Consider the following 10240-nt stretch of genomic DNA (forward strand, 5'->3'; position numbering starts at 1 on the left):
GACGGGAGAGGACCCTGGGCTAAACCAGGAGAATATCGCCGCCCCAAAGAAGAACTGGAGGCGGCGAGAGCTGAGAGGCTTTGGTATGAGGAGAAGCAACAGCAGCAGCAGGAGCAACAATATCGGGACTACACTACTTGGGAGGAAATAGACAGGTGGGCGGTCGACCCAGGGAGAGTGCCGGAGCCCGCCTGGGATTCACTGGAGCAGTGCGAAGAGGGTTATAGGAGAATGGAGATGGCGAAGCAAGCACGGCGGCGCGGAAGGAAGCCCGAGAGTCAGCCCCAAAAATTTATTGGGGGTGGCTCACAGGGAGTATGGCTACGCCAGGTAGGAGACCTGCTGCGCAAACTTCCTGTGCTTACCGGGGGGCTAAAGAGACCGGGCAGGCACCGTGTTATGCTGTGGAGCGCATGGTGTCTCCAGTGCGGGTGCATAGCCCGGTTTGGTATATACCAGCTCCTCGTATTGGCCGGGCTACAGGGGGCATCGAGCCAGGTAAAGTTGGGCAGGCTCGGTGCCCAAGAGATCCAGTGCGCCTGCACGGTCCGGTCTACCCAGGAGCTTTCAGTCTGCATGGAGCTGTCAGTCTGCATGGAGCTGCCAGTCTGCCCCTCAGTGCTGAGCTGCCCCTCAGTCCCGAGCTGACCCTCTGTCCCGAGCTGACCCTCAGTCCAGTGGGGTTCTGGGTGAGGACTACTAGGCCATGGTCGGCGGCGAAGGTGGACTATCCTAGGACGCGAGGAGGGGGGACTAAGACATTTATAGAGTGGGTTCCACGTCCCGCGCCGGAGCCGCCACCATGGACAGACACCCACCCGGACCCTCCCTATTGTTTTGATGTGCGTCCGGGAGTCCGCACCTTGGGGGGGTTCTGTCACGCCCTGGTCGAAATATATTATGTTTATTCTTCATTTATTCGGTCAAGCCAGGGTGTGACGGGTTACTGTGGTGTGTTTTTGTCTTGGGGTTTTGTGGGATGTCTAGCGTTAGTCTATGTCTGCCTGAGGCGGTTCTTAATCAGAGTAACAGCCCCATCTATTGGCCTGATGGACTGCTAATGCTAAAGCATGTAGAATATACAATTTAGCTTAATTAAGACAAATACATAAACAAATTAGTTTATAAAATAAATCGGTTTCTGTTTTTAATGACTTAGTTTTCAAACCATTACACTAGCATAGCTAAATGTACAGTGTTGTAAATCCATGTGAAGTACGCTCATATACAGTATAGCTCAATGAGTAAATCACTGGTTTACCAGTACTAACGCTACCGCATCGCCTTAGTTGTGCTACCTAAATTGTAACTACTGAAATGAGTTAATCTCTCAATTTTGCATTCTGTTCTATCCAATTACATTCTGTCCTATCCAACAGGCACCACATGTGAGAACTAAAATTGTAGTTGCCTACATGCAATTTTCTCTTAAGCTACCCATCGTACACCCCCTTTCCTCTACCTGGTGACAGAAGTGAAACCATGGCCAGACAAACACCTCCCTCTCCACGGAGAATGTTTGAGTATGTCATTGTCATGTTCATAGGATTTAGGCTATAGATGGATCCATGACAGACAGACAATGTTACTATTCGCTAACTCCACCTTGTGTCTGTGTTTCAGGAGTCAACAGACAACACAAAAATACACATTCATTTGAGTAGCTTATTGTGGAGGTAGGTCTATGTCACTGTAAATAACATCATAACTCACACATGTCCAGTAAACTGAGAAAGGGAGGATTCTTTCTCTCCCAACAAATGCAAATCAAGTCACCATCCATGACTGTCCAACCCTGCTAACATCCATACACCACCTAGATGAAGTGGAGTCAGGACTCTAACAAGGCTTGACAATCATGGGTGGCTTGACCCGGGGGGTTGATTTCCACAGTGGGTAGGAACCCGACAGCACTGTCTTGACTGTGTACAGAGAATCCCTGCCTGATTCCTAGTTCTCTAGGCTGAACTGAGAACAGCAAAATGGTAATGTATGGACCAGATCCATGACAGACATAATGAGAATTCAACAACTTACCTTTCTGTTTCATGTGTCTGACAGGACTCAGGAATCCCGGGCTGTGTGATGCAGACTAAGGACAGAGGCTGAGCAAGCAGCAATATTGTAATATTTACATAAAGTGAAGATGTGGATATTCTGTTGTTCTGTTTATCATCCAATGCCTGTTCTGATCATGTTTACATAACATACTACAATTACAATATGAGCAAACACCGGAATGGTATATAAATACATGATTATTATGTATAGAAAGCCCACATGTATAATTATAGACTACCGTGCTCACGGTCCTATCACACAAGACCCTTCATTGACTGAGAGTGCCCAATGTTAGAATATGTTTGAGGGGGGCCACATTGGCATTTCAATTGTTATGGGGGTCCTCATGAGCACCACTGAAGATAGAACCATGTCTGTACTCTTAATATGCCACCACTCCCTCCTGTCTTGGTTTTAACTTATAGTACAGTATACTGTACACATTCTGTTACAGGAACACGAGTGTTATGTTTAGAGAATACAAGCTAACTCGTCATGTTGTATTCTATATAAATCAATAGTGTAATATCTGGATGAAGTGTGATAATACTAAGTAAATAATAAGGAACATGCAGTAGAATGACACAATGTGTATACATTGTAAGATGTTTATTGATAGACAATGCATTTGGTACAGAGTATGATTTTTAATTTGACCCAAGTGACAGCCCTATTCTAACTGGCTCATCAAAACAATGTTCAAGAAACTGGGCTATTGTATTAGTAGCCATCTATATTGCTATACAAGTATTGGTGCAGATTCTAGCTAGTTGCTTTCCTTGGCTCCCTACAAAAAGCTTTAGGGCCAACTGTTATATTGGTCATCTAGTAGCCAGCTAGTGGAGATACTTGTAAACATTCCAGCTAGGTCATTCCAGCTGTTGTTTAGTTAGCTAGATAGCTGCTAACTACCTAACCTTTACTCTTGAGATAATTAGCTTAGTTACAGGTACTCTTATGCATGAAACAAATTTGAAACCAATTATCCACAGTACCTAATAGTTACTGGTAGCTAGCTTTATTGGTCCAGAGAGTAGGTTAGCTAGCCTTTAGCTTCACTTGTAAAACTCCAGTATTATCGTTAAACCCTGAATTCATCCTTGATCATTTAATTACGTTGCAGAAGGACAGGGGGAGAGTGGATGGTCCTTCACCTTGTCTTAACTATGGTTAGCTGTGCTGTGCTCCATAGCAATTAGCGAAGCTCCCCTGACCCTGACTTTTTGGTTTGTTTACAAATCGCAGAGTGTGGGCTGTGCCAGAGACCATATGGGCTGTGTACTCGGAGGAAGGTGGAGATTTGCGCGCCCAATTAATCAATATTTAGAAGGAGCCATACATCGGTGCTCAGAGGGTGGAACTAAACAACCATGTCTGCACTAGGACAGGAATTAGGTCAAAATAGGCTAATTCCCCTGGAGGGGTCCTTCATTAAGTGCCTTATGCCAAGACCAAATTTAAAGAGATGCATTCTACAGACATTTTTGTGTTGGGAGAGCAAAGTTGGGAGAGCATGAAAATCATTTTTAACTGGTATAGAAGTAATATAATTTATTGATTTAAACTCACAGGGGGAGGATTATAGCACAAAGAGGCCCTCAAGAACCAACTCCTTCACAATCTGAGGGCGCTCTTATCAAAGCAGTTGTACTATTTCACTGTGCAGTTCAAGTTTAATTGTCACGGCTAGAGTGTTAAACATTTCAAAATAGCCCAGAGTAAAAAAGTAAAGGGGTCGATCACAAAACTACATTTAGTAACGATGGGCGCGGGCAATTAAGGGTCCCAGGATGCAACTGAGATCATTAGGCAGGTTTGAGCTTGGAGCCGAGGGCTACTTCACGACAAGGATGGGCCCTTGAATGAGTGAATAGCAGAGGCTTAAATAAGAGTAATACCACCATGGGTGTCTCTGCCTGGGTCCAAATGGATGTCTGACAGTAGTTGGAAGTGATCGATGATAGGGACTCGTTAGGGGAAACAATACTATATTAGATAGCTAGGTAGGTACACTTCAATAACTCAAGGTACCCTCTCTGTGATGCATTGCTGGATTTGAGGTTCCTGGCATTGCTGAAGTTGGGTATTTATGGTTTATGATAGTCTGTATGTTGTTATCAGCTCTGGTTTATATGAAAACTGCAAAAAATGTGGCATAAAAACAGCAACACAACATACATCCATTGTTTGGCTGAACATGTTGGAGAATGATTGTTGCATATGACACTTCTCTAGAAATAGCCTTATGCTATAGACTACCATAAGTTGTATTAACCATTCAAACTTTAAAAGCAAGATTATGTTTGGTGTTAAATGAACTTAGAACGCCAGTGAAGAATGTTAACAAGATGAGTCTAATCAAAGATCTAATCAAATCAAATCATTTCTATTTTTATAATGAACTAAAACGTCAATGCTTCTAGACACCCCTATGATGGTTAAAAAGATGCGATAAATGTCATCTTTCATTCCATTGAGCTTTCCTTAGGGGCACCATAGTGTGATGCGCCATAGCTGTCATACAACTCCAGACAGGTCATTATTCTTAGTCAACAAAGGTTAATGTAAACAACAGTCCAAGTCAGTATCTACTCTGCTCACATAGCTGTGTTTCTGAGGGGCAAAAGCATAAAGACAGAGTCGGACAGAGGAAATAATGTGACCTATCAACTGTTACATTTTTCAGCCTGCATATCTACATGAATGGCCGTCATGGTGTCTGCAAGTGTAGGGTATGTGAGGGTCATGGTTACACGTCTTTATAGCGTTGAGTGTTAATAAGGGTCATATCCTGCATGCATAATGACTCCACTGTGCCTTGATCTGTCTCTGTTAAACAGGCAGAGCTATTGGGGAAATAGCTAGTTAACATTCAAACAATGTACTCATTCATGGTATATATGAAATCAAACTTTATTTGTCACACAATACAATAAGTGTAGACCTTACCGTGAAATGCTTACTTACATGCCGTTAATACACAACAGTGCAGTTCAATATTTACCAAATAAACTAAAGTTAATTTTTTAAATAAAAAGTAACACAATAACACAACAATAACGAGGCTATATATAAGTACTGAGTCGGTGTGCTGGTGTACTACACAAATGAAGGGGGGGGGGTCAATGTAAATAGTCCGAGTAGCCATTTGATTAATTGTTTAGCAGTCTTATGGCTTGGGGGTAGAAGCTGTTAAGAAGTCTTTTGATCCTGTCCGGTACCGCTTGCCGTGCAGTAGCAGAGAAAACAGTCTATGACTTCAGTAGCAGAGAAAACAGTCTATGACTGCAGTAGCAGAGAAAACAGTCTATGACTGCAGTAGCAGAGAAAACAGTCTATGACTTCAGTAGCAGAGAAAACAGTCTATGACTTGGGTGACGGAGTCTCTGACAATTTTATGGGCTTTCCTCTGACACCGCCTATTATATAGGTCATGGATTGCTGGAAACACAATGTATTCTGTAGAATGTATATACCGACTATACGGACTACTCATTATTCATATAAAGTACATACAGTGCATTCGGAAAATAATTCAGACTCCTTGACTTTTCCACATGTTGTTATGTTACAGCCATATTCTAAAATGGATGAAATTGTTTTTTCCCCCTCATCAATCTACACACAGTACCCCATGATGACAAAGCAAATACAGGTTTTTAAAGATTTGGCAAACTTATAAATAAAAATATACATTTGCATAAGTATTCAGAACCTGTACTCAGTACTTCGTTGAAGCACCTTTGGCAGCGATTACAGCCTTGAGTCTTCTTGGGTATGATGCTACAAGCTTGGCACACCTGTATTTGGGGAGTTTCTCCCATTCTTCTCTGCAGATCCTCTCAAGCTCTGTCAGGATGGATGGGGAGCATCGCTGCACAGGTATTTTCCGGTCTCTCCAGAGATGTTTCATCGGGTTCAAGTCCGGGCTCTGACTGGACCACTCAAGGACATTCAGAGACTTGTTCCCGAAGCCACTCCTGCGTTGTCTTGGCTGTGTGCTTAGGGCAGTTGTCTTGTTGGAAGGAGATCCTTCACCTCAGCCTGAGGTCCTGAGCCCTCTGGAGCAGGTTTTCGTCAAGGATCTCTCTGTACTTTGCTCCTTACAGCTTTCCCTCAATCCTGTCTAGTCTCCCAGTCCCTGCAGCTGAAAAACATCCTCACAGCATGATGCTGCCATCACCATGCATCATCGTAGGGATGATGTCAGTTTTCTTTCAGACGTGATCCTTGGCATTCAGGCTGAAGATTTCATCAGACCAGAAAATATTGTTTCCCATGGCCTGAGAGTATTTAGGTGCCTTTTGGCAAGCTCCAAGCGGGCTGTTGTGTGCCTTTTACTGAGGAGTGGCTTCTGTCTGGCCACTCTACCATAAAGGCCTGATTGGTGGAGTGCTGCTGATATGGTTGTCCTTCTAGAAGGTTCTCTCATCTCCACAGAGGAACTTTGGAGCTCTGTCAGAGTGACCATTGGGCTCTTGGTCACCTCCCTGACCAAGGCCCTTCTCCCCCGATTGCTCAGTTTGGCCGGGCGGCCAGCTCTAGGAAGAGTCTTGGTGTTTCCGAACTTCTTCCATTTAAGAATGATGGAGGCCACTGTGGTCTTGGGGACCTTTAATGCTGCAGAAATATTTTAGTACCCTTCCCCAGGTCTGTGCCTTGACACAATCCTGTCAAATGTGAGACCTTTAATAGACAGGTGTTTGCCTTTCCATTTCATGTCCAATCATTTTGTAGAAACATCTCAAGGATGATCAATGGAAACCTGATGCACCTGAGCTCAATTTCTAGTCTCATAGCAAAGGGTCTGAATGCTTATGTAAATAATGTATTTGTTTTTCCTTACTAAAATGAAAGCATAAATATTGCATAATTGTTGCCGGTTTTCAGATACCTAGAATTGAGAATTATTCTGAATAAGATAATGCCATCTCCTTTGTCTTTGTCCTGACAAGCAGACATTCTAATTGCTCAGAGAGAAGACCAACAGATGCCTCAATAATGTAACTGCCCTCATGCAGCCACTCAAGTGTCTCCTCCAACGTCCCCATCCCCACAAAATAAAACAGACGGACAATTATCTTCGATGCACCCCTGTGACACTATCATGCCATGATTTTCTCAGTTGGGCATTTATACAATATGGCTTCCTGCCAACACAGCCAGGCAGACAGATAACCTCTGAATGAGAAGTTTATGAGCTCTACTGTCTCCACCATAGCCATGGGCGACTGGCTAACGCACATCACAATAATTGACGTCACCCTGTGTTTAGTCTGCAAGAGGAGTAGAGGGTTTTGGCCGACTGGGGCTTCCTGCTCGCTCAACTCTGACGCATGCCCAGTGGTGTCACGGCTGGCATGCTGGGGTATGTCACTGATACATGTCTTTTCACACCCCGCACTCGGCACGCTGTAACATATCCCATTTCCTCCCTACCGGGTCAGAACAGGACCACGGCACAAAACAATTAGGCAGATGTTCTCTGAAGCCATCAACGAGGGACAATGAGACATGGCCGAGGTGGTTATTATCGAGGCAATCGGACATCTGATGAAGCTAGTTTCAAGAATGCATTTGATTTGATGGTTAATTTGTGATGGTTAATGATGATTGAATGTTTGAATTGAAGGGCAAAATATGTTTTACTAATGTGTTATAGATACAGATCAACATAAAGGCATTTACAGTTTTATTGCGTAGGTAGGCATGCTATAATAAGACCATTGAAAACTGCTTTACCCAAAGGCTGCTATATTGTACTGACTGCTAGTGCTGGACTAAAGCGTCGATACGTCTGCTATACCTCCTATACTGACATACAGTAATGTCACAGCTCCACAGGAGTTACTGATGCATGAAATGACAGGCCACTGAACAGGTGAGTGAAATGAGCAAGATAGGCTTGGAATTTCACCTCTAGCTTGAACAGATGTAGGATCTTAATTTGGTCACCCTGTTGCAAAACGTGTGTATTTGAGGTCTAAAAAGGCTTCTGAAGTTTGTAATTTCCACTTGAAGTTTGTAATTTCAGACTTGATTTCACTTACAAAAAATGTATTCACCCCTACAAAAATGACAATTAATTATAATCCAAATAATAATTAAAGTTGCACTATGCAGAAATTGCTCTGCCATTTCCTGGTTGCAAAAATTCAAATTTCAGTTTCTGTGAAAAAACAAGCAAGTAGAGTATGGAGATTCATTGTACCATATAAACCGCTGTGAAATATATATATATTTTTTAAAGTATTTTCATCTGATTGAATCTGGTGTACAAAACCAAAAGTAAAAGGTGCAAAAACGAAACTTAAGAACGTAAAGCACAGGAATAGCGCACATTGAACAGATCTACCGCTTCTTAGACTTGCTTTCATTTCATTTCTATGTAATTTGGTCCGGTCACCCAAAACATTACATATTGCACTTTAACATTTCCTGTTGCTGCAGGATTATTTTTCTGTTGTAGCAAACTGGCTCAAATTTAGATCCTACATCTGTAGTGCACATGCAGAAACACACACACACACACACAAACACACACAGCTGAATAGGGCTGGGCGATATGGCCAAAATTTCATATCACTGTATTTAAAAAAAAATGGCGGTATTTGACAGTATTTTTATTTATTTTTATAATAAAATTGAATAGTGTGTGACCCTATGGTGGCAACACATACATTCTAAGTGATTCTCTATTTCGGTTGTTTTATACTGTTCAATTCAACTTTAACCCAAAATAATTTTCAGCATTTTCAAAAATTTCTGCATTTTCTGCACTCATTTGAGATGATGCATAATATGGGAAAACAATCTAGGCTGTATTTTTAACCAAATGTTGCAACTGCGATTTGACTTGGGTGAACTGTTGAAATCATGAAAACAGAATGATTACTCAAATTCTATAGGTAGAATATAATACTGGGCACTTCGAATACAGTATTTGACATAACAGCAAATACCAGGGATGGAGTAAATGTGACAGTGTGACAAGTGTTGACAATTGTTTCCTAGGGGACCCAATTATCTTTGGTTATATTGAATGTTTTCTCTTAGCTACTTCATGTAGCTAACATATACTTGCTTAGCATATTCCTCTTTGATTTAGAAGATACTGTTGCACAAAAACATGGTCTACACCATCACTGGTATTATCAGGCTGTATTGCTAGTTATGTTTTGCTATGACTGAGTATATTTATGAGCTACCTAGCGATTAGCATTAGCGACTAGCAAGATTTAGGCACAACTTACTAAGAAAAGACAAACTATCTGTTTACAGATGTAAGAAACACAAACCAATTGTTTAATTATAGAATGCTAGTGGATTTATATTAGGAATCAAAGTGAAAACAGCATTGTTGTCATCAACATTGTTTAATGTGCTGCATTGACCATGCAAAGACTGAACACAAGTGTCTTGTGGTAGAGGAACAACAAATGTGTTCCTTGAGTGAGAGGGGGCAGGGCTAAGTCTGTATGGAAAGAGAGCGGAGAGAGATGATTCAAGTAACGAAGTAAACTACAAAAATGGATGTTACACGCAGTATATCACATTTAACAAACCAAACATTCAAATACCGTTATAGAAGGTCAAGTAAAAACCCAAACCGGTCCGTGCATCAATACCAGTATATCGTAAAATACAGTATAAAACCCAGCCCTACAGCTGTAATTTTTGGGATGCATCACCAAACATCCAGACCAGTGCTAATGGCACTAGATCTAAGATGAGCTGGGATCCAGGGGATCATGGATGATGCGCAACCTATCCTATCCAGGGCCACGGGCTTGGCGACACCAGCACCTCGGCAACAGGCTATATCTGACACTACTGGCTGGTAGTGGCACCTGTTGAGACTTCATGTTGTGATGTTGCATGAACCCGCATGTGTTCTCACTATAATTTGATAAAATCCCAGTGACAAAGAGAAAAAAAGCTGTTTGTCATGTGCCAAATAACCTAAAGCTTTTGCAATTTTCAAGATGCTTAAACAAGGCAAATATCTTGAAAAGTAGCTCAATAAACAGCAGCATAAGTCAACAATAAATCAAATCAAATCAAGCTTAATTTATACAGCCCATTTCAGACATGGAATGAAACGCAATGTGTTTACAGGAAAAAACTATGAACATAAAAGCTGAAATAACTACTACACAACAAACAGAAGATAAAAAAC

The sequence above is a fragment of the Oncorhynchus masou genome, chromosome 17 (assembly GCF_036934945.1).
Source record: "Oncorhynchus masou masou isolate Uvic2021 chromosome 17, UVic_Omas_1.1, whole genome shotgun sequence".
Lineage (NCBI taxonomy): Eukaryota > Metazoa > Chordata > Actinopteri > Salmoniformes > Salmonidae > Oncorhynchus > Oncorhynchus masou.